This window comes from Scomber japonicus, chromosome 6 (assembly GCF_027409825.1).
Source record: "Scomber japonicus isolate fScoJap1 chromosome 6, fScoJap1.pri, whole genome shotgun sequence".
In the NCBI taxonomy this organism is placed as follows: domain Eukaryota; kingdom Metazoa; phylum Chordata; class Actinopteri; order Scombriformes; family Scombridae; genus Scomber; species Scomber japonicus.
Window position 1 is genome coordinate 394,515 of NC_070583.1, and position 25,899 is coordinate 420,413.

Sequence of the window (25,899 nt, forward strand, 5' to 3'; positions counted from 1 at the left end):
CTGGTTGTGCTTAATGCGTAGCTGCTTCAAAATCTGCGCAAACAAATGGGATGAAAAGTTAGACCCCTGATCTGATTGAATGACCCTGGGAACACCAAAGATACAGAGACAGACAATACACAGTACCAAGGCAACAGGCTCTGGGGCCGTCACACAACCATAACCGGATTGGCTGTTTGGCTGCAGGTCAGGGGTGCTTTGCCGAGCGCCCCATGAGAGAATGATACACTGTCTGTTAGTGGAAATTCACTGTTTAATGAGTGTCAGTTGGTGGAAATGTTGTTTAAATGATTTAAATTGCATGTAGGCACACACACTATTAAGTAAAATTTACATTGATTTATTTTTACTGAATTGACAGAGAGCCCTGAACAAAGACCGCCAGTGGCCAACCCGGGTAATACAACTCCTGAGGGCCAACGATCGTCAGCCACAGGTGCTTCAAACTTTGCTCATAAATGATTATATTTGCATATTAATGCACATACCCTCTCTTTCTCACCATCTTCTCTGTGACTGTCTCTGTATGAAATCATCTTACAATGCCTTTTTGGTTTAAATGTTTTAAATGTATGTTATTATTTTTAGCTATTCTGCGTAGGCTACTTACAAATCAAGAAATGATCATGGATCAACTGAAGATTCTAACCCTCACCCTTCAGAAGATCCAGGGAGAACGTGTTGGTGGGCAGGAGGTCCTCGAGGAGGATCTCTTCCCACTGAAAGACATAAACTAGTTACTGGCTGTGGAGAGGCGTGTCAGGGAGGAGGCAGACTTTAAAAAGAAAAAGGTAACAATGCATTTCTCACTCTAGAACAGATGTCAGCAACCTTTGGCACTCATGCCACATTTGGCACAGCGCGGCATAATCATTGGCACGCTCACACCTCCACCGCTAAATTTCTCACTGCCACTAGCTCATGAGTCAGTAGCTCAGCTGGAGAGAGACGGGAAGGGAGAGAGAGTGAGAGGGAGAATTGACACGCAGGAGAGGGGCCGCCGGGTGGAATCAAACCCAGGGTCACTGCAGCGGGCATGCTACAACGCTCGCAGCTCAGCGTATTTAATCGGAGCGTTTCAATCAAGTGTTTGACGGTGAGCGGCCTGACGCTGCGTCATTAATTTCTTTCCTGGATGCACTGTAGGCTCTGTTATGGCATTTTCCTCCCAGTGCAATATGTTTTAGCCTACTAAGGCTAAGCTTCTGAAAAGCAGTGTTTGAAATGGGATCCAGGGCCCTGCTATTATTATTATTATTATTATTATTATTATAATCTTTATTTAAACTTGGAGATATATTGAGGAAGCAACCTCATTTACAATTGTGAATAACAGTAAAATATATTCAAAATATGATTGGATGTAGCCTACATGGCTAGATTAAAATCCCAGGTATGTTTTGTACACTTTTGTGACACACTTATTGACAAGAACATTTCAAACTGGCACTCCATGTCACAAAGGTTGCCAAACCCTGCTCTTGAACTATTTTGTGTATGTCAGTGTTCATGCTAGATTTTTATTGGAGTGAGGACTGTTCTCAAGTAAAGGGTGTTTGGATACATGGTTTGTACATCTGTGTGAAACAACTCCTCATGCACAGCAAAAATGAAGCTCAGTTGGTTACAGGGACATCTCAGGTGAAAAATAAAGATAAACCACAGCACACTGAAATGACTTTACTGAAATGTATTGATTTATTTAGTCCAAAAACATTTTTCCTAAAACTGTGGTACAACTAATACTGCCCGTATCAATCATGTTTGTTCTTTTTTTCCTGAGATTACTGCTTTGAGTGTCATCGGCGGGGTCGACATTAAAGACACGGTGTGGAGGATTATGAAGCACTGCTTCACCAACTCCCTGGCCAAGCAGCTCAACTGGCGGGGCATGAATGGGAAGACAGCCTTCCACAGCCTCCAGATAAAGGATGTTATTACTGGTAAGTGTTAATTGTGGGTTATATTTCATTGTGATGTGTCTTATGAATTGGTTTTCCTTTTCTTTCATGCTTCTGAGTAGTTGCTTTATCAAATAGGGGTGCTGAAATGAATCATATAATCCATTTATCAAGATGCAGTTGTGGATGATTATGCATCAGTGTGGTAGCAGACAATATTCTATTCTATTCTGTAGAATGGCATTGATTGTTGATTTTTCTAGGGCTGTAACCTCCCAGTCGACTGGTCAATTTATTGGTCGATACGTTCTGGCCTGGCTCGACAAAAATTCTGATTGGTCGATTTTTTGCCGTGTTAATTTCATCAGGAGGAAAGTACCAAAATGTAATGGGGGTGTTTTCAGAGCACCCCTGTTTCACAGGTAACAGTCTGTCTTCAGAACCACCCCCCTTGTTTTCACTACTTTGGATTAGCCCAACCCATTAGACAGATACCGTATTTCCTCAAATAGTAGTCGGGGTGAGGGAGGGAGGCCTTTATTTCTAAATCCCTCCGTTTATTTTTACAAATTAGCGACCAAGCTGATTGTTCAGTAGCTCATCTTCATCTTCCTCACGTGCTGTTCTCCTCGCTGCGCTGACGCCGTAGCGCTTCGCTCCCATTCAAATCAATCAGAGCATTTTTACAGCCTGCGCTGCGGTCTGTCTCCAGTCCCGACCGGGCTCCAGACACGGAGCAGAGACCTGCCGTCCAGCAGTGCAAGGCTGTCCCTCTCTGAAGCAGAGGATGATGGGATCACTCCCGTTTTTTTATGGTATATTTTTGGAAATCATGGGCGACGATATTGCGCAGATGCACGTGATGCAAAACGCTTTCACAGCCGACAGAGTGTGTAATTAATGTCAGTGCAACATAATTAAGTCAAAAAGAATTTAATAGAAATCAAAATAGACTACTAGTCTTTATGTTTATTTATAATTAATTTAGGCAGACAAGGCTGTCAAGCACTGCACATTACTTACACTTATAATACAACAACATATACAGCCAATCAATTGGAAAACATTATAAGGCACCAGTTTAAAGATGTCATTCATAAAATGCTCTGTTTGCTCTGAAGAAGACCTGCCAGCTGTTTATCTGTGCCCTGCTTTAAGATGCACCGGTCTGAAATCAGTTCATCAGCTGAAGGGCAGAGTTTTCCTCCTACAATTTTAGTAATGGGCTGGTCATGGGCATGGCTAGACTGTTCAAACTACATTCATCATTGCTGCCCAACTATGGGCAGGATATAGCATGCCATGCATTTCTCACCATTGTGTGTAATCTATCAAAAGCTGTAGAGTTTTCTCAATTTTTAGGAACAGTCAGAAACAACCAGCTAACGGCCACTGCCACTGACCAGGAGGTGGAGGCCTATATAAAAAGATGGCTTCATCTCGCTGGAGACAGGGATGGTGGGAGGAGAGAGAGGGAGGAAAAAAGGCGTGCCTCCCAGCACACAGGTAAGTCAGCTACAATACCTATTTTGCAATATATGTGATGTTGTTTGACAGCAGAAATCAAGATGAAGCTGCCAGCATGTGTAAAAGAAATGAGTGCAGGGTGTATGCAGGAATCCTGAGGTTAATTTCAATATCTTTAAGACTTTTAAAGACCTTCCAAAACACCTTTAAAACCTTATCGCCACAGCTGTCGTTAGCAACACATCTTTAACTTACTTAACAGTTGTAGTTTGCAATTAAATCTATAGAGCATAAACATAGGCTACAACAGAACTCATAGCTGAAGGAGTAAAGCTCGAAAGAATAAACCAAAGGCAGGTTTAATTAAAATACCCTTTAGGTCACAACAGTGACCTGTAGTAATACAAACTTTTCCATTTACTGCTACATTCATGGTCTACAGCTCCACTGTGTGGTCAACTGTTGTACCTACACAATAATTGTGTGAGTGAGGCTAGCTGACTCATTGTCATCTCCAACTTGATATGTGGCAGGTTTAATATGTGGGATGGAGTTGCTTCCAACTGATAGCCTCAGCCATGTTGCAATGGTATATACAGTAATACTTACCTTGGCATAATATATAAAAAATAAACACCATCTCCCCCTGTAGAACAAACAATCTGTTTCTCACTTATGTTCAACCTTTTGGACCAACAGAAAAAAAAAAAAATCTAGACACTATAAGACAGGTCATGTTGGAGCTGCTGGATGAAGTAAATTGCTGATGTGGAGCCACTCACATGAATGAGTTAGTTAATACCTGTCATGGCAAGAGTTCTTTCATCTCAACATTTCCTCGCGTTTGTTTAATTCCAGCTACTGTAGCAGTTTTTCAGGTGTGTTAAAAATGCCTAGAAGCCACATTACACAGGTTGTGCATCTCCACTGGTGCTCTGCTCCCCAGCAACTGCTGCTCAGCTCCAGAACCAGGACAGAGAGACCTCTCTAATTCCATCCTATCTTTGATCCCTCTTGTGAGGGCTTTTAGATTCGAGTATGGCCCCAGTGTTCCACCAGAGCACCGTGCCATGGCACACACCTCTGGTCCAGTAAATGTCCAGTTTTGTGGATACCTATTATGCTCCCCTCCAGACTGACAGCTAGCTTGATAGTCCCCATGCAGTGTCATTTAAAGAGGAAATATTCAAGATTTCACCTACTTTTTACTTAATGTAACAGCTTCAGAGTAATGTTGCTGGTTAAATAAAGGGACTTGTAACTTGTTCCAGAGAATGGAGGCTCTCTGCCTTCCACCTAGCGTCTCTTGGCTGAAAACCAACCATGTGAGATCAGAGCCTTCGACCCGGTGTCCCAGCTCTTGTGCTGGTGGCACCATGACACCAAAACTCACTGTAATCCATGATCTCTTTATGACATATAGAACTACACAAATACACATTGTAACATGTATATGATATACTGTATAGCGTTATCCACTGCTCCATGGATTGCATTCTGGCTGGTTTTGTTAAAAACAAATGCTGAGGAAAGGTTAGCAAAATAGCAAAAAATCAACTGGCTGCACATAGTTCCCCTTTAACACGAAGACAAACTGACATAAACATTATGTTTTATTACTCTAACTTCAGATTAAATGTGAAGTTTGTCTGAGTGTTTGATGAAGCTGCTTTACTCCAGCTCACATTGCTTGTTATCAACTTTCATTGTTGTCTGAACAGAATGAGGTTGAGCAAGCAGATATTGGGTCAGTGATATATATATATAGTCATATTAGCAACTATATCTTCAGATTATATCATTTTACAGGGCCTTTTTTGTTTGGTCTCCTGATGAGGTTTTGTGTTTTGCATTTCACTGCCACCATATGCAGTAACCACAGTACTGTTTTACTGAGTCAACTAAATTTGTTCTTTTGTGCTTTTCTTAAAGGGCCACAAGAATAGCCATAATGCTGGGGCCAGGCAGGATTTTTTTTTTGTTAAAAACTGTTCCTTTGGCCTGAATTTTGTTTTGTTTTGTTCAAAAATGTTCAAAAAATAAAAAAATATCATAATCCTCTGCTGTTCACCAGCTGTTTCTCGTGTTTAGTCATTTCTTCAGTAGGTTTCCTCATCTTAGACCCCAAGATGAGTCCCAACAAGACTGGACCACTGCATGCCACCATTCAAACAGTATTTTATACCATAATGGCATGTAGCCACAAATTCAGACCATTATTCTATGTTTTCCAGGGCTGTACAGTGCGACAGTTTTCGTCGCATTTGCGAATAAAAATCATCCTGTGCGAAGAGAAATATGTAAACACTCGCACATGTGCGAATGAGCTGCGCAGGCAGGCATCATGCACTGAGAAAAGTACTGTAGTATAAAAAAAGTAGTATTTGTGTTGGTAGAACTGCTCAATGGGAGTTGTAGTTCTAAGTGTATACTGTGCATGTCATTTCAAATATTTAAGAACTACATACAGTGGTCCCTCGCTATAACGCAGTTCACTTTCCGCGGTCATTTTTGTGTCATTTTTTCAATGTAATTTTTTTAGCGGAAAAAGACGCTCCAGCGGAGCAGCGCCAGGACACAGAGGCGCATTGAGAGGAAATGTGAGATAAGCGCGAGTCACTATTAATAATTTCTAATGTGTCCAACCTCGTAGGTTGATCGTTAAAAGTGAATTTGTTATTTCTAAAAGCCATCATAATCATTTATATGATGAATTGCATCGTTTACTGTATATTTGTATACACTGTAGTATATACAAATATATATATATATATATATATATATATATATATATATATATATATATATATTTGTATATATTATATATATATATATATATCTGTTGTTGTTGTACTGTTAAAGAACCTGTTCTTATTGCTTTTTAACAAATAATTTCTGATATCAAATAACAACAATAAACATCTTAACGGTCCACCCGGGTGTGCTACTGAATTTTTCTTTGTGCTACTAAAATTTTTAACTTGCTAGCACCAGTGCTACCACTTGAAAAAGTAAGCGTACAGCCCTGTTTTCATATTTGACATACCATTTTATCATGGTTGTGACTCCCTAAGTGTGCAGGTTAGACAAGGTCATAGAGTGTAAACCAGTTCAGGGTAAGTCTGAGAGCTAACTATGGCTCCCACTCAAGTGTCATTACTCCATGTGGTAGGTGGGCCAGAATTAAAGTGCACAGTGGCCCACATTTGGGTGAGTGCCAAGCCATCACAATGCCAGATGTCAACCAAAAACAGACCAAATAAACCAGTACTCAACCGAATGTGGGCCACTGTACAAAACTCTTTTGGTCCATATCTGGCCCACATCTGACATGTTCATCCGGCCCACATACAGCATGGAATGATGGCACTTGGGCGGTCCGCTCATGTTTGCCAAAAGTGGGCCATAACCAAGCCATCACAATGCCAGATGTCAGCCAAGAAGAGACCAAATAAACCAGTACTCACCCAAATGTGGGCCACTGTACAAAACTCTTTTGGTCCATATCTGGCCCACACCTGACATGTTCATCCGGCCCACATACAGCATGGAATGATGGCACTTGGGTGGTCCGCTCATGTTTGCCAAAAGTGGGCCATAACCAAGCCATCACAATGCCAGATGTCAGCCAAGAAGAGACCAAATAAACCAGTACTCACCCAAATGTGGGCCACTGTACAAAACTCTTTTGGTCCATATCTGGCCCACACCTGACATGTTCATCCGGCCCACATACAGCATGGAATGATGGCACTTGGGCGGTCCGCTCATGTTTGCCAAAAGTGGGCCATAACCAAGCCATCACAATGCCAGATGTCAGCCAAGAAGAGACCAAATAAACCAGTACTCACCCAAATGTGGACCACTGTACAAAACTCTTTTGGTCCATATCTGGCCCACATCTGACATGTTCATCCGGCCCACATACAGCATGGAATGATGGCACTTGGGCAGTCCGCTCATGTTTGCCAAAAGTGGGCCATAACCAAGCCATCACAATGCCAGATGTCAGCCAAGAAGAGACCAAATAAACCAGTACTCAACCGAATGTGGGCCACTGTACAAAACTCTTTTGGTCCATATCTGGCCCACACCTGACATGTTCATCCGGCCCACATACAGCATGGAATGATGGCACTTGGGCGGTCCGCTCATGTGGGCCGAATGAATGTGGGTCCATATCTGGCCCAAAAGAGTTTTGTACAGTGGCCCACATTTGGGTGAGTGCTGGTTTATTTGGTCTCTTCTTGGCTGACATCTGGTATTGTGATGGCTTGGTTATGGCCCACTTTTGGCAAACGTGAGCGGACCGCCCAAGTGCCATCATTCCATGCTGTATGTGGACCGGAATGGTCTTTCATTTTACCATTCAGTGAACGCAGGCCCTCAATGGCCTTAGTCAGACTGCCATCAGCAGCCTCATTATTGGGGATAAAAGTACAACACTTTCCCCCAAACATTGCACATACACCACCTTTTTCTGCCAACAGCATATCCAGCGCTATTCTATTCTGAAAAGCCATAAGGGAAGTAGCTGCCATTGGCCATGTACAGCTTCAAATCCGCTCTGGGTCCAATTTCCTAGTTTTTGAACATTGTAATGAATGTAGTTAATCCTGTCTACGTTTTTATTTATGGTACACCACCAACAGAAGGTGGACTCAATACCTGCCGCAACTTGATCAGCCAGTTTGTATTCACTAGGTACACCGCGTGGAACACCGATAGCATCAATGTAAGTTGGATCTGTCAACCAAGCAGTGGATCTTTTCTTATGAAGCCACTGTTGTGACACAAATTTAACTGATTCAGTGATCAGTCCTTCAGCTGTCATAGGAAGTACTGAAACTGGTAACAGTAATGTCGAGAGGGATCTGGCTGCAGACCTCTCGTCTCAGGCCTACCTCCAGCGTGAGGCCCGGAAATAAAAAAAATTTCCACACCTCCAGTGAGAGTCCGACATTTTGACCAACCACCAAAGCCTTCAAAAACAGAAGGAGGAGACTCCGACAGTTTTACATCGCTTACGAGCTACAGTTTTGACAGTAAGTGAAACTTTCAAAAATGAAAAATGAAACTACCTAATTAAGTTTGTTAGTGAGCTGTGTTAAGTACAGTAAGGAATAATTGGTGAGGACGTTGTTGTGGATAATTAAACCCTGATATAATTAATGGAAAACCGCGCAAAGGGGTTTATTTGTAATGCGTTAAATAATTAATTTGAGATATAGCTAAATGTTGAACAAAATACGAGTTTTATAGGTTATAGAGTTTTATAGGTTATAGAGTTTTATAGGCTAGTTTCTATAGTTTTATAGGCTAAATTGCATTCAGCATAGATGCTGAATGCAATTTAGCTTTCAGATCTGCAAGTCCGCTTTTCCGCGGTTTTGCTGACCCTCCTCCTGGTCGTGTGCATTATATCTAACCGTTGATAAATCAATTGGTAGCTCGGTTAATTATCCTATAGGTGTTACACTATTTGCATTTGTGTAGTGTTACCTGTCATAAACCAGGTATTACTTATTACGAGGCGCGTTTGTGCCGTGGTGTTAGTGACACTTTTTGCAAAGTACAAGTAGCCTATGTAACATCACAATCAGTCCGAAGCAGTTTAACTTGATTCACATGGTATACATTTTTACCAACTGAAATAAAATATTGAACATAATATCACTTTTTTGTGTTATGTAGATGCATCACTCCATTTTTCCATCAAGTGAGGGCTATAAAGTGGAGCGCTGCACAGTTTGTTGCAAGCTTTTTCATTGCCCCCTTTGCCCAAAATATAAACCCGGCCAAAGAGGAAGGCTCCAGAAACATCTGGATGTACATTTCAAGAACGCCATCACATTCAAAGGTATGTGTATGTGAATGTGTTTGTGTTTTCATGTGCTCATATATCTTTTTAATCATTGGCAAATTTAACCTTTTGTTGACTTCCTCCTAGACCAAAAAATCTGCAAATGCAGTTTAAACTGCAGAAATACCGCACATTTCCATTGTCTCATTTGTGACAAAACCATTATAAGAAGAGCGGACATGGAGAAACATCTGGAGACCTGTCAAATTTTGGACACATCTGCTGCACCCGACCCCCCCCCCTCCTTCCACCATCTACTCTTCCACAAGATGTTCCCTGTGCCCCACCTGCCACCTCCTCCGCTGCCCAGCCTACCATCTCCTCCGCTGCCCAGCCTACCACCTCCTCCGCTGCCCAGCCTACCATCTCCTCCGCTGCCCAGCCTACCACCTCCTCCGCTGCCCAGCCTACCACCTCCTCCGCTGCCCAGCCTACCACCTCCTCCGCTGCCCATTCTACCACCTCCTCCGCTGCCCAGCCTACCACCTCCTCCGCTGCCCAGCCTACCACCTCCTTCTCCTCCTCTATCCAGCACACTACAAGCTATAAGAAGGCAAAATGTTCTCATTGCGGCCTAATCTGCCTTGCAAAGAATTTGAACAATCACATTCACAGGAAACACAGAAAGAAAAAAACCTGTGACAGTGTGTTGAGGGCTATCTGTGTGGATGCAACAAATGGGATATCTGCTGTACAAAAAGCATCCCATGGATTTTCAGTGCCTATTCATGTGCAAAAAAAAACTTGAAATTCTTTGGTGAGGCAAAAAAGGCAACCTGCAAAAAAAGGCAACAACAGGCACAGAAGGACCACGTCCCTCTCTGTGTAGAGGTTTCATTTAAAAAAAATCCTACTCAGTACTGTTTGTCTGTACACGAGCCAGCTTTACACCACTACAGTCGGCTTGGGAGGGTGATGGTGACTTACAACTCCACAGCTCACACCTGGCATTGTCCTTGTGCCAAACCAAGAACATCCTGTGTCCACAAAAACATTGGCAAGTGGCATCTATTTCAGAAAACACCAGAAATATTCAGAACAGAGACTGTAGCAAGTAGGCTACACCTCAGCTACAACAAAATAGTCTCTATCTGCCATCTGCAGACATCTTGGAGCAACTTGTTCACTACATTAACAAACATAAACGGCTTCCAGACACCTTGCCAGATGACATTATTAAACCAAAACCATCAGCAAGTTACATTACAGAGTTGCATCCATCTGAGACAACTTGCACCATCTGTCCTGGGTCTGTGCATCTTGAAAAATCAACTTTAATTTCCAAAAATGCACGGATAATCACTATGAATGGTGTAATTGAACGTAAGTATTTTTAAAATGTGATTGTAACATTCTCAATTACTCAAAATCTTGTAACACCACATGTTTTCACAAAATATAAAATTGTTTAAAAATGTGTTGTTTTTTCTTTCTTTAACAGATGTATCAACCTATTTCCGGCGATGCCCACAGTGCCACATGGTGTACCGTTATCAGGAATGGATTGACAGCCTTCACAATTTTGATGATCGTGTCATATTGAACCTGGAACTCTGTCTATATCTGCGGCTGAATTTACAGGTCAGTACAATTTAACTTTCATGATAATGTTTATTGGTACATGTTTATTCCTCTGAAATAACCCTGCCTGTAATTTTCTGAAATATATTTTTCTCTTTAAGAACAATGTTTCAGTCTCCAAGGTAATCGAGTCACTGGAAGGCCTAAGGAAAGTAACATTTCCATCCAAAAATACAATCCTCCATGCATACCTCCACTTCGAGGCATTGACAAACCACAATTATTCTTATTCCTGTGTCTGCTGTGGCTACCATCCTCCAGTGGTTGTGATGGACCTCCATAAAAAAGGGGTGTTCAACTTGCCTGGTAAGTCACAAAGTTGTGCGTGCATGCATGTGTGCATGTGTTTGTGCATGTATTACAGACAGTAAATTACAGCTGTTTCTTTCAGTGAGTGACATAGAAGAAGTCTCCGAGAACTTCACTGGGGAGGTCAATATTGAGGAGTTCTGGGATTCTGTGCAGCTTGACATGATTTCGCGTGCCTTTTTCCCAAGTATTTACACAAGTTCTTTCTTTGTTATCACCTTTATTTAATAAATAATTGAACTGTAACATACTATTAATTACATGTTTGGTGCCTTTTCCATAGGCCATGCAAAGAACAACTTTGCTGTCCATCCTAGTTTTGAGCACTGGGCCCCATGGATTGGGAAGAATACACGCAAATCTGACACTGTGTTAAACACAGAATTTGAAAAAGTTTCCTCTTCAAAGTCCTCATCTGAAGCTGAGCTGAGCATGGTTTCAGAGGACCGTCTGATGGATGAGCTCATGAAGCAGAAGGTACATATATTGTTATTAATTTTTTGTTGCAGCGTGTAACAAAATTTGAATTGATTTCACATTTTCTTTATTTCAAAAGGTTTCTACAGTGCGCAAGCTGTGTAAGGCCTGCAATTTGGACTCAAAGGGATCAAGGAATGACCTCATCAACAGACTAAGAGACGAGATGAAAACCAGACATATGTTGTGGCTCCCCAGCAGCCAGCAGCCAGGCAGCCCAGCACAGGTGCTGGCGATTCCAATCAGCCCAGCTGCTCCTCATCAACATCAGGACTGCTGGAGTATAAAAGGAGGCTGAGAAGGGGCGCCCGTCGCTTGAACGTTGACTACTGTGGTCAGTCTAGCCTGCTGTGTGTCTCATAGCTTTGTATAGTCTTGTGAATGCTCGCTTTCACTGCCTATTCCAGTTTTCCCTGTTTTAATCCTGTTCTTCTGTGTTCCAGGCTCCCTCCGTAACCCCAGTGTCTCCTCGCTCATCCGAAGCTCCTCTCAACCGCCTCCTGGATCCTCTTCCCTCATACCTCTCCCTGGAAACTTCCCCCTTACCTCCTCGGTCAGCGCCCCCTCATTTCAGAGTAAATAAACACTTTTGGACTAAAGAAACATTGTTCTGTGTCTCTGTCTCTGGGGTATCTGGCACATTTGGCTACGCCACTGTCTGAGCTTAACAACATGCATATGACAAAATCTTCCAAAAAATCTGGGGAGCTTCAGGTATGGGTCAAACATTGTTCTTAAAAACAATCTGAAATGTGTTAACATTAACTAAAGAGACTTTCAACTTACTTTTATAGGGGGCTGGTCTGTGATTCTCTGCCCTCATGGTGTTATATACAGTGTAAAGTTTAACCTGAGGGCAGAATCGCCAAGAGATTTTGCTGATCTCCTTCTCTCCTGGAAGCACCTGCCAAATGTTTCTATTTATGATTTTGCTCGTGGTTTGGCAACTCACGTCAACCTCCGTGTCCCAACCACACTACCTATCAAGCCACATGAAGGGAGACTGGCTGAAACAACCGACGAAAATGTCACAGCTGCTCACCTGGGAAAACTCAGAATCCCTCTTCCCTGGTTGACTGAAAAGTTACAAAATCCTGATGTTGATGGGCATCCTTGCACTGGGTCTTCAGACCATTATGTCCTTTATGACAAATTTCATGAGGCCAACACCAAGGATCCAAAGGAGGTTTTAAGGAGGATCAAACTGGTCCCAGAACTCCAGGGTTCCCTGAATAGCCAGGTGGCTGAGCAGCTGTTTTCAACTCTGCGGAAAAACAATTACTTCCTCAATAACATGGCACCTTCAACGCACATTTTTACAAAGAGAAACCTGGTACATCATCGAAACACAAAAACAAAGATTCTGAAAAACCTGCTCAAGAGAGGAGATTCAGAGTCTCTGCATGACATCGCTCTAAATGAAAATGGACAAGCAATGTTAGGCAAATATGAAATATGGGATTTTTAATGTTATACTTGAAATGTGAAATATAATGCTTGTACTAAACCATGTCTTTTCTAAAGCCTTGGGAATCCGACCATCAAAGAACTCTGCACAGCATCAACATCTGCCATCACCAGTTGGAGCCCCTTTGCAGCCACAAGGTCTTCACGCTGACACACACAAAGGTATGTAGCAGCTTCTCAAATCCACATTAATTTATTTAGCCTTTTTTTAAAACTTGGATTTTCCTGTAAAGATGGTGACACATGTGGACCACACTGTGAAAACATCACTAAATGTGAGAACATACAACCAAGCCGGTCGTCATGGACATTACACATGCATTCCTCCCAACAGCAACTGGTATGTATTTAAAAAAGCGTTGCGATTCTTATATTGAAATCTTGACACCTGTGAAAGTACTGGGCTACATTTTATGGTGTTTATGAAATATTCAATATGGTGCAATCTTTTTATATATATATATATATATATGTTTTTCAATCATTAGCTTGACTATGTCCTGGATACTGAAAGGCCAGAGACACAACTAATTGTGAAGACAAAGAAGAGTTGAAGAGTTGCCTAACGCGTGGTGACTTCTGGACTCTTGGCTTGAATCAGGAGATGGAATCAACCGTGAGTTAATATTAAATGGATCTCATAAGTGAACCAATTATGTTGTGAGAACGGGTAATACTGGACCAAAAATGCAGACAGCATGCAGGAGGTAATACCAATAATTTATTAAATGAAAAGTAATGGGATGGAGGGGAGAGGGAGCCAGGGGATGGAGCCGCAGGTCGTGAGGTTGATGGCAGAGAGAATGAGGCTGAATCTGAGGCAGGGTGAAAAGGAATGGGCAGGTGGAGAATGGCTAGCAGAGGTACTCAGGAGCAGGTCTACTGAGGAGAGAGGGAGAGGGGAGGGACAAACAGAGGGACAAGAAAAAACAAAAACAGGAGGTGCAGAGCGAGGACGTGACATATGTATGTCAATAATGCTGCCAAGTAATTATTATATTGATTTTTTTTTTTTTTGCAGATTGGAAATGCCTGTTTTGAGCTTATAGAAAGAATTGCTCAATCAAAGGTATAACGTTTGATCTCAGAATATGTTTGTATCCATTTTATATACTGTTTTACATGTTTACATTTGCAATATATTCTGCAGGGGAAGTGCATTTTTGTGGCTGATTTGTATGTCGTACCGACATGGCGACAGCCAACAGCAGCCAACCCACTCTCAGGTTTACCTGTAAGTATACTGGATTCAATTAATAATATATTTTTATGTTGATTTATTTTATCTTTTAAATGTTTCTTTGATATTAGGGAGACATTCACATCAGGGACTCCATTGTTATCCCTGTGTGGAAAATTGGACATTTCAATTTGTGTATAAGTACAGTTGCATTTTTTTCTTTATTGCTGTCACTTTTATAACTTAACCACACACTCCCTTTCCTGTGGTGGAGGCAACCACACTTCCTTGTCCTCACATCTTTTTTACATTCACTAAGCACACACTAAAAAATAAAAAATAAAAAAGGTGTGCTGCATTAGTGTTGTTCTGTTGTGTTTCTGTTGTCTGTGTTGTATTAACCTCTCCCCCTACGATGAAATGATATCTCATTAACCACAATAGGTTTTGAAGCCAGTCCAGAGAGAGACTCTCTTTCTTGATTCCAAATGTGCACATGCACAATTTGGGCTTGGTGATCAGGAAATGAGAGCACTGCTGAGGTCACTAACAAAAACATATTTTTTTGTTCTGAATGGTGTTCATGTTCCTATGCTATTCGGAAAAGGTTTAGGGCTGAGCAGTATGGATAAATGGTCAAAACTAGGGATGCAACAGTAGAGTTTTCCCACAGTTCTGTCTAAGCCAATATTGCATATAAAAATAATTAAAAGCACAAATATGGTCAAACAAAAAACCAAATCAAAATTTAACACTTCTATCATCACAAATCATTTCCTTCCATAAAAAAATTATGCAGTATCCAATCAAGTGAAATTGCCTTTGTCTATTGCACCTAATGGGCATTCAATGATTTGATATATTAAATATATATTAAATGTTGTTGCATCCCTAGTCAAAACCCACCATTACAGCATCCAAAACCCCACAAGATGTGAATATTGATATATTGCCCAGCTCTACATTGTTTTGTCATTGGATCATGTTCTGATCTGTGAAAGTCTTTTTATGGTATCACCTAAATATTATTGCAATTTGGCACATCGGTTACATCTTTTAATTAAACTTTCTTAGATGATAACATTACATTAATAATATATGTCATAAAATAGTACCATAAAAAGCCTTCTGCATGTATGTGACTGCATGTAAAGGTTTGTTCCTGACCTAAATTACTTACACACAGTATGGTTTACATGTAACCTAACCATGACCTGGACAACTATGTGATGCTATGTTAATGTCTTTTAACTTTTAGAAACCTTTCTCAATCGATATTTCCTGGAGTGTGGCACGAGACCACTGGTTTGGAAATACAGGTAACAGCATATACCACATGTAATCTCCATTTAACACCATTTAAAATCATCGACTGACTTCTATTCTGTCATCATAGGGTTTTCCGAGACAGCTATATGGACACGACTGTGGGATCTTCATGTTGATGGTAGGAGATGTTAGAAGTCTTATTTAATTTAGAGAGCCCTCTACTCTGTTCTGGATGCCCCTTATGATTTCACCGTGGTAAGTTGACTTGCATATTCAAAGTAAACTGTAATCACTTACTCTGTCCAACTGTGCTAAGATATTCTTTTCAGGTGGACATGCCAGCTTTGCGAAAGTGGTGGTGTGTTATGCTCCTGGAAAATATTGAACTTGGAAGGTAAGAGCACAAAATTTAACATTTAATTGTGTTGAAAATATTAACAGCACATTTATGAGCATATTTGTTTATATTTTTATTTGAGCTATGGCAAAATGTTTTCCCACTGGACAGACATTTCAAAGGGTGTGCTGCAAGATGAGGTGCCACCAGTGTATCATTTGAAGAAACGGAAAATGGATGACATCACTGAGGTCAGTGATTTCTCACCCATTGGAAGAAGGGCTCATGTTATACTAGTCGAAGTATTAGAGAAAGCTGGAATGAACAATGTTGGGTGTGCATATTCTTTATCAGTATTTTGATGCATCAACATGTTGTCCTTACAACGCCAGCCATGGTCATTACATTATTTTGAATATTGAATAAAAAGATTTGTGTGTTCCTCACCCTCACCCCCCACCCCACCTTCACCTCCCACCCCATACACCTTTTAGACAGAGGAGCAGCCACAACCTGTTTCAAAGCGTCAGCAATCTTGCACTGAAAGAGCTGTCGAGATGCCAGTGGATGTGGTATGCATGATTCTCTGTTTTAAACTAAGTTATTCTTTGCAAAAGTTCTATTTGAAGTCTAATTTTTCTAATTTATATGCACTGTTATTTCCATGAGAATAATAGAGTTTGTACAGCAGTTTTGCTATAGCAAGACTACCTTTTTTCTCTTTTTTTTCTATCTTTTTCATAGGATGAAGTGGGGGCCAGGATACTTCGTCACTGCAAAAAGGCCGCAGAGTGGGTTGAAACAAACCAACATTTGTTTTCGGCAAAGGTGGAGTTTCCCTGTGTCCTCACTATGGGAGAGGAAGAAGTGGAAGAGGTTGTGAGGCAGTACAGAAGGCTTTGGGATGAAGATGAAGAAAAACGTTGCCAGATTGAAGGAGTAGGCTAATAAGGATGGGTTGTATTTAATAAAAGGCTTAATGGAACCAAGTGATTTTGTCCTTTTTTAAAATGTTTGTACTTTTATCTGTTTTCCTTATTGCTTTAATTATATTATATATTTATATAGTATATTGATATTAATTATTATATATTTATTTATTTGCTTTTATTATACAATGAAGATCACAGGTGAGTTATTGCATTTCAATAGAATGCAGTTTTATTTAGTCCTCTCCTCCCTAAATTTTGTATTTAAGCATAGTTAACCTAATTGGCCTCAATAGTCTTAAGATCTTAATGTCATTGAAGACAAAAGTCGAATCATTTAATACAATAGAATAAAAAAAAAAAAAAAAAAAAAAAGGCATTTACCTTATATAAATGTTATGCATGAGCTTTTAAGTCTCTGAACAAATGTACATAGATTGATGTGTTCATGTAGTACTCTTCAGAGGGACTCCAGGTAGACAGGCACAGGATAAAGACACAACAGATACCACATGTATCTGTTGTGTCTTTATCCTGTGCCATCTGAATACATGTCTTTCTTAGGTTAAAGGTTTGTTTTTTCTTAGGTTAAAAGTTTATAAATTGATGCAGCAGATTTATTTGAAATTTCTTCTGTGCACTTGGAGTTTACCCCATTAGGACTAATATGTTGCTGGTGTAATCATGGTAAATGCCACAAATAAAGGCAACATCAAAAGTGTTACATATATTTAAGAAACTAATAGCTTTTCACGTTACAAAATTGATTAATTAAATATAAAGGCACAAAGTTTTGTCTTACAAAATCGATAACTATTTTATTTTGGAGTTTGTTGCACGCATTTCCAGTCCCAACCGACCTCACGCTGGAGGTGGTTTTATTTTGAAGTTTGTTGTGCGCACTTCCGGTCATAAACGGCCTCACGCTGGAGGTAGGCCTGAGACGAGAGCCTGCACAGGGAGAGGCCTCACGCGAGAGGTCTGCAGCCAGACCCTCTTGTCTGATGCACAATATCCAGTCACATTTCTAGGCAACCTGTCAAAAAAGTCTTTCGTCTCTACACCACCACCAAATGTCTCCTTGAGACACTTCTTTGAAATCATTAGGTTTAGAACCAGTTGTACTTACTCTTATATGTTTTCTGCATGAGGTTACAGTAAGATTACCTAGGGGGTTTCTTCTCCTAAAAACATCTCCTATCTATTTCCATTTTAATGTACGTAAAATTACCTCTAGCTACTTTCTTGAAGAACAACGGCTTTTCCTTTTCCTGATATTTCAGTACCAGACCATCTTGGAGTCATTTTGACCGAAAGACCTCCTCTACTAGGTTTGGTGGCTTGTAAGATCTTCACTGACTTTCAGGTGTACCTGAACTCTAAATGTCCAGGTCCACCTTATTATCGGTCTTTGGCTCACCTCCCCTGTCGGAGTCTTCAGTCGAAATGATCTTTTTACAGTGTGTTAAATGGATCCAAGTTGATCTTTCTGCTATTTTTAATGCTGTGGGGGTTGTTATCAGTACCTGATACGGCCCTTCCCACTTTGGTGAGTGCCAGTGTTTCTTTTTTATGCTTCTTATTAGCACCCAATCTCCTGGTTCCACTAATTGGATTTCCTGCTGGGAAACAGAAGGATTTTCATCAGTTTGTTTCTGTTTTTGTTTTGTTTTTTGTTTCTCATGTAGTCAGCTAAATTAGCCTCTTCATCTATTTCCCATTGATTCTTAAATTGAGGTAACCTATAAGGTCTTCCAAATAATATTTCATATGGTGTTAACCCAGTAGTAATATCAATATACAATTTTTTCCAGGTCTAAACATTGTGTCCATAATCTGCCTGTTTCCTCCATACATTTCTTCAGTCTATTCTTAATTGCTCCATTCATCCTTTCTACTAATCCTGCACTTTGAGGGTGGTATGCACAATGATTTTTTTTAATCTATGTGGAACATTACACCAATCTTTTTAACCACTTGGTTAACGAAATGGGTTCCATTATCACTATATATCTTCTCAGGAATGCCATACCTGGGAATAATATCCTTACAAAGTGCTTTTGCCACCGTCAAAGCGTCTGGATTCTTGGTTGGGAAAAGTTCAATCCATTTTGAAAATGCATCTATTATGACCAAACAATATTTTTTCCCTTCACTTTGGTTTAACTCTATAAAGTCCATATGGATAATTTGAAACGGATACTGAGGTGTTGGGAAACGCCCTCTACGCGGTCTCAAATTACCTTGTGGATTTTGTTTAGCACAGGTCAAACATGCTCTACAAAACATTTTTTAATAAGAGTTGAATCCATAAGTGGTATAGTATTGATGTATCTGTCCTACAATCCCTCCTGTTGAGACATGTGTTTACACCATGGCTCAATATTGCTTCTCATTTATAAAGGTTCTTTGGTAGGACAGGTTTATTATTTGGTCATACATAGATGTCATTTTGTAAATTAGCTCCATTCTTTTCCCAAATGCTTTTTTTCAGATTGTGGACTTTGTTGTTGCATGTCTTTTAGCATGATTTCGTCTAAATTAGTTTGTTCTTCTAAGGTCAATATATTAAATTGACCTGCTGCAGCTGCTTTCGCGGTTTTATCTGCAAATGCATTTCCTAGAGAAACTTTATCAGTACCATATGTGTGTTCTGCACATTTGCATACTGCTATTTTTCTTGGTACTTGTACTTGTTTCCACAGCCATGGATGCTGCTATGACTGCTCTTACACAATGTGGTAGTGCACAAGCTACACTATCTAGCTTTGATGAAAAATAAGCTATAGGCTTCATCTTATCTCCATATTGTTGTGCCAATACAGAGGTCATAAAATGACCCTTACAGTCAACCATCTGAATGAATGGTTTGTTATAGTCTGGCAATACTAGTGCTGTACTGGACACTAACACTTGCTTTACTTCACAGAAAGCTTTTTCAGCTTCTTTAGTCCATTTTAGCTGAGATGTCATTTTAAGGTCTTCTTCATACATTAATTTATTTAACGGTGCCGTTATTTTAGCATAGTTTGGTACCCAATTTCTGCAATAGTTTGTCAACCCCAGAAATGACATCATCTGCTTTTTTACTAAAGGTTTTGGAGCTTGGAGAATTGCAATCTTTCTGTCTTCCATTATTGTTCTTCCTCCCACACTTAGATTATGTCCTAAGTATTTAAATTGCATTTTACACATTTGGAGTTTACTTTTGCTTACTTTATGGCCTTCTTCAGCCAAATACTTTAATAAAGACAAAGTGTCTTCTTTACATGTTTTCCAATCAGGGGAGGCTAATAACACGTCATCTACATATATTAAAACTTGACTTCCCCCTGGGGGTTGAAACTTAGCCATGCTTGCACTCATTACTTGAGAATAGATAGTTGGACTTTCACAATAACTTTGAGGCAATCTAGTATAAGTGTATCTTTGGCCTCCAAAGGTAAATGCAAACCAATATTGACTATCTTTATCTATCGGTACAGAGAAGAACGCATTACTGATATCCACTACAGTAAATACTTTAGCATCTGCGGTCTCATGGGGTGGTTTATTAGGAACATCGAGGGAATAGAAATAGTGTGGTAATCCTATCCCTCGTGAGAAGGAAAAAGTCTCCCTTCTGTAGTTCTGCTTTTCTTTTAACTACAATTCGCCCTTCTTGCGTAGGCACCAAAGCCAATCCTAACAACAACCCATTTCTCCCAAGGAGGTTAACTGGACATTCTGCAAACATCAGATTTCTTAGATCTGTGTGGCTATGAGATCTCTTAGATCTCATAGCCACACTGGCTCAGATTCTTCAACTTCAGTTAACTTCCCGCTCGCAGATCTTACTACTACAACATTGCCATTAATTTTAGCCTGTGGTACACCTTCCCTACAAGTAGTTCTGCAAGCTCCTGTGTCACACAAAAACGAGTATATCTTGTAAATTTAAAAAGTCTCTATTTGTCTTATCCTGTTGACTCTCCTGATAACACTTTGCCTGCCATTCTTGGCCTAGTCAGGCTGAATTATACTTTCTTTCTCCAACTCCAACAACAGAAAGGGTTTATGTTCTGTCTATAATGTCCCCTTCCTGCTCCTCCTCTTCTTGCTCCTCCTTCTGCCTCTATAATTTATTCCTCTTCCTCTAGCACCTCCTCTACCTCCTCCCTGGTAGAGGATTTCTTCCTCGTCATGGTAAAAGGTCTCTACAGCCTTCTTACTCTTGTTCTTTTCTTTTACAACTTTCTCTGCATGCAAAGCGTGATTAACATATTTATCAAGAGTTCCTGTTGGAAGTCCTATGTAATGCTTAGTCACCCAACTACGGATTGCATCTTTAGATCCTGCATGAAGAGCATTTTCTAGCTGTTGCTGGAAAGGCCCATTTGGTTGATTGTCATCTTTAAGCCCACTATGAGTCTTAAAAGCAGTGGTCATTCTTATTTTTTATTCTTCGAACGGCTCATCCTCCTTCTGCTCAACTTCTTCCTATCTCCACATAATTTGCTCTTCACCTAAAGCGTTGAGTAACTCTACCAATAAGGTGTCTTACCCGAGTAGTCAATTCACTACCAGCATATGCCAACACCACATTAATGTTATTTAGGGGACTCCAATCCCCTCTCACATAATGCCAATCAGGCCCCAACTCAGTCAGCCGAATCTGCTGTACCTCTTCACCTTCTTCCTTATCTCTAACTTCCCTTCACTTAACTGGCCCTGTTTCATCATCCTCTTTTCTTTGAAACATCAACTGTCTATTTCTTTCTTATTCCTTTCTCTCTTGCCTCTCTTTCTTACACTTTCTGTCTCTTTCTTTTCTCTTCTCTTCTCTTCTCTTCAATGGACATTTTCTAGCTAAGTGTCCTTCTGTACCGCAACGCCAACACCCTAATGTCTTCCCTTCAGAACGTCCCTTGTCTTTCTTCGGACAGTGTCGAGCCACATGTCCGTTTTTGCTGCAACGCCAACAACACAGTATTCCTTCGGGCATCTTTGCCTACACTCCTACTTACCCTCACTCTACTTTACGCTTCCTTCATTCTTACTTTTTCATGGTAACTTCCTATTTGTACTTTTCTTGACAGGCTTATTTCTTAGAAAATTATATATATATATCTCATTACTGAGTTTTAACAATTTCCAACTAGTTTATTTCATTATTATATTATTCTCCTTCCTTATGTATACTCATTACTTTGTACAAAGGTTATACTTCTCTATTTTCTATGTTCTAGGGACGTCTCCCCAAGTTTTAATATTTATTACATTTTAGTATCTTTTAGTTGCTTCTCTTAGTATCTCTATCCGTACGTCCTTAATTTTTCGGGTTTCGACATATTTCCAATCTTTGGAGTATATTCTTTACTTTAATTTTTTAGTTTACTCGCTTCTTCCCCATTTTAGTCATTTTTTATCCAGTTATTCAACACCTAGGGTGTTCTAAAAACTGGTTTCTTGTTAGTAGGACAGCAAGAAAATTTCCTGTTGTGGAGAATTCTTGCCTTTGTATCCACAAGAGGTTTGCTGTTTACAATCCTACTATTTTGGTATGAAATGAAGATACCTAATGGTATTTCATTTCCACTCACACTCACATTCACTCACGTACGTTTCACTGAGTCTTACAGGACACCGTTGTCCACTAGGCCTACTTTACTTTACACAGAATTTTTCGGACTCCGTCGTCCCTCGTTACCTGATAGTGACTAGTATTCTCAGGGTTTTTATCACAACGCGCAAAGACCCTCAGTCAATCGCTTGTGTTTAACAAACTCTAACTCACCACTGTTGTCTTTCTCCTCTCGGACTACCGTCAACCTTCAGATCCCAACAGGCGGGCAAAAACCAGTCCTGGAAAAGGATCTTTAGATTTTGCTGTGGCCACGGTCTTCCTGGAGTTTACCAGCCTGCTGGAATCCTTAAGTCTGTTGGTCTCCGGCTCGAAGGACCAAGTTAATGTCAGGTTCAGGCAACCTAAAACACTTAAAATATCACACAAAGGAGAGAAGACAACAGGATTAGAGTTTCTACTTGCAAGGAGAACGCCAGAGATCTGCTCAGTTTCAATCTCCAACCCGTTCTGAGCAAACCTTGCCGAACCCTTTCTTTTTATTGGTTTCAGGATTTCCCTAATTTACATAGTCATTTTTGCTCTAAGGAGTGGGGGTCACAAGTCGGTCACACACAGTTTAAAGATTTTCTGATCAGAGTCACAAGTTAATCAATGGTGGTCACACACTTCCAGGACTTCCTCAGCAGGGTCACAGGTTGGTCACAGAACTTCAAAGACGTCTTGAGCAGGGTCACAGGTCCTGAAAAACAACTTTAAAACAGCACGCTTGTAGACTATAAAGACTAATGATTATAGAAAGGGTAAATATGGGATAACTTATATACGATAATTCCAACAATTTGAATGTAATCTAAGAACTAGCTTGAGCTAACTAAAAATATTTACAAATTACCCATGCTTCTCTGTCATATCAGCTGCCAGTATGTTCACCATTTTCCTTCTGGTTTCATCTGTGAGTGACTTGCTCCGATTATATTCATTTATTACGCGTTCCCCACCAGGTTTCTTGGTAAGAATGCCTTCCACCAACTTCAAAGAAAGGGCAAAATAATTCTGTATGCTGTGAATACGTCCCTTTAAAATGATCTTTAAAAAAACAACAACATTCTTTTTATGGTCTTGGTGACCTAAAATAATCTGTTCGGCTCTGGTGTTTGTGTGTTGATTCTTACATGCTTGGATTCTGTGTCCAGCCTCTGTCGTTTACCAGAAAGACTCTCTGAAAGGATTTCTGTATCTTGAGAACAAGATGAATCAAGGGATTGTGGTTCAGACTCCTGACAAGAAGGCACCGATGAGACAGATTCTGACCATGATAGGAGAAGCAGATGGAAGAAAAAATATTAACCACAAGGAACTAACAAATCCATTAAATACTGCAATATAAATTAGAAATGTAACTGAGACAAACCAGTGTCATATTTAATGGTTAGCACTCCAACTGAGGGATCCTTAATAACATCTTCAAATACATCATCATCCAACTCAGTCCCTGAACTGACAAGAAAAGACAATGTTTGTTTTAACCAGACTTCATATTGGTCAAATACTCACACATATACAATGAACAAACATCAATAACTTTGTGTAAAATGAAACTTGTATTTCTACTTTTAAAGCAAAGAAAGCATGCATTTAAACATACTCAGTGTAATAGAGATAATAACTAACAATTAAAGCTGCAAGCAGCGATGATCGGGCCCAAGCTCCCCCGCCCCGCCACTAATGAGCGAGACTTGCTGTGACGCATCTTCTGAGTCAAATGGAGACAAGCAGCGCCAAAATTGCAAATTCACTTCAAAATGGCCGACTTCCTGTTGGAGTGAGGATATGGGTCCAGAAACTTTTTTGTACCTCTTTACATGATACATATATATACCAAGTTTTGTTCATCTACGTCAATCTGGAGGGAGGGGCTCAATTTTATTAATCTTCTATGGGGTGCAGTACCCCCATTTGGCCAGCTGTTCCTGTTTAATGGCGAAACGTCAAAATTCCTCACATGAGCATATGGGTCCAAGAGACTTTTTTGTGCGTCTTTACATGATACATATGTGTACCGAATTTCGTTTGTCTATGTCAATCTGATTCGAGGGGCTCAATTTTTTTAATTTTCTAGGGGGCGCTATTGAGCCATTTTGTGTAGTGAGGATATGGGTCCAAGAGACTTTTTTGTACCTCTTTACATGATACATATATATACCAAGTTCTGTTCATCTATGTCAATCTGGAGTGAGGGGCTCAATTTCCTTAATATTGTATGGGGTGCAGTACCCCCATTTGGCCAGCAGTTCCTGTTTAATCGCGAAACGTCAAAATTCCTCACATCGCCACGAAGAAACTAAATCCCTAATCAGAAAGTTTTTGATAACTTTTCATCTCCAATGTGTCAAGATGTTTCTGAGTGAATTTGAAGTCGGTCAGATTAAATCTCTAGGAAGAGTTCACTCAAATGCGATGCGTAGAAAACGCCAAAATGGCGCCAAAAACGCAGATTCGACACAAAATGGCCGACTTCCTGTTGGAGTGAGGGTATGGGTCCAAGAGACTTTTTTGTGCGTCTTTACAGGATACATATGTGTACCGAATCTGGAGGGAGGGGCTGAATTTTTTAATTATCTAGGGGGCGCTATTGAGCCATTTTGCCTTGTGAGCATATGGGTCCAAGAGACTTTTTTGTGTGTCTTTACACAATACATATTTGTACCGAATATCGTTTGTCTACGACAATCTCAGTGGTGGGGCTCGCTTTTTTAAATTTTCTAGGGGGCGCTATTGAGCCATTTTTTCTCCCCCATTTTCGTGATCCTTAAAATATCAAATTTTTCGCCGGGTCGAACATGATTGCAAATTTTGGTGACTTTTCGGGCACGTTTAGGCTGTCAAAAACGCGTTCGTTTTGTGAGACGAATAATAATAATAATTAAAGCTGCAAGCAGCGATGATCGGGCCCAAGCTCCCCCTGCCCCGCCACTACTGAGCGAGACTTGCTGTGACGCATACAGAGTCAATATAAAGTTGGTTGGATTAGGAGGAATTCATTAAAGTATGTGGTGTGAAAATTCTATCAAACCGTGCCAAAATTGCAAATTCAGTTCAAAATGGCCGACTTCCTGTTGGAGTGAGGGTAGGGGTCCAAGAGACTTTTTTGTGCCTCTTTATGTGATACATATATATACCAAGTTTTGTTCATCTATGTCAATCTGGAGGGAGGGGCTCAATTTTCTTAATCTTCTACGGGGTGCAGTACCCCCATTTGGCCAGCTGTTCCTGTTTAATGGCGAAACGTCAAAATTCCTCACATCGCCACGAAAAAACCAAATCCCTAATCAGAAAGTTTTTGATAACTTTTCATCTCCAATGTGTCAAGATGTTTCTGAGTGAATTTGAAGTCGGTCGGATTAAATCCCTAGGAGGAGTTCTTTAAAGTACGAGGCGTGGAAAACACCAAAATCGCACATATTTTTCAAAATGGCCGACTTCCTGTTGGAGTGACATCATGGGTCCAAGAGAGTTTTTGGTGCGTCTTTACAAGATACATATGTGTACCGAA

At 40.4% G+C, this 25,899-nt stretch overlaps 1 pseudogene; it reads left to right on the forward strand.

Moving 5' to 3' along the window:
• Nucleotides 1–9,410: 9,410 nt before the first annotated feature.
• On the forward strand, nucleotides 9,411–13,216 carry LOC128360728 (uncharacterized; annotated as a pseudogene).
• Nucleotides 13,217–25,899: the final 12,683 nt, after the last annotated feature.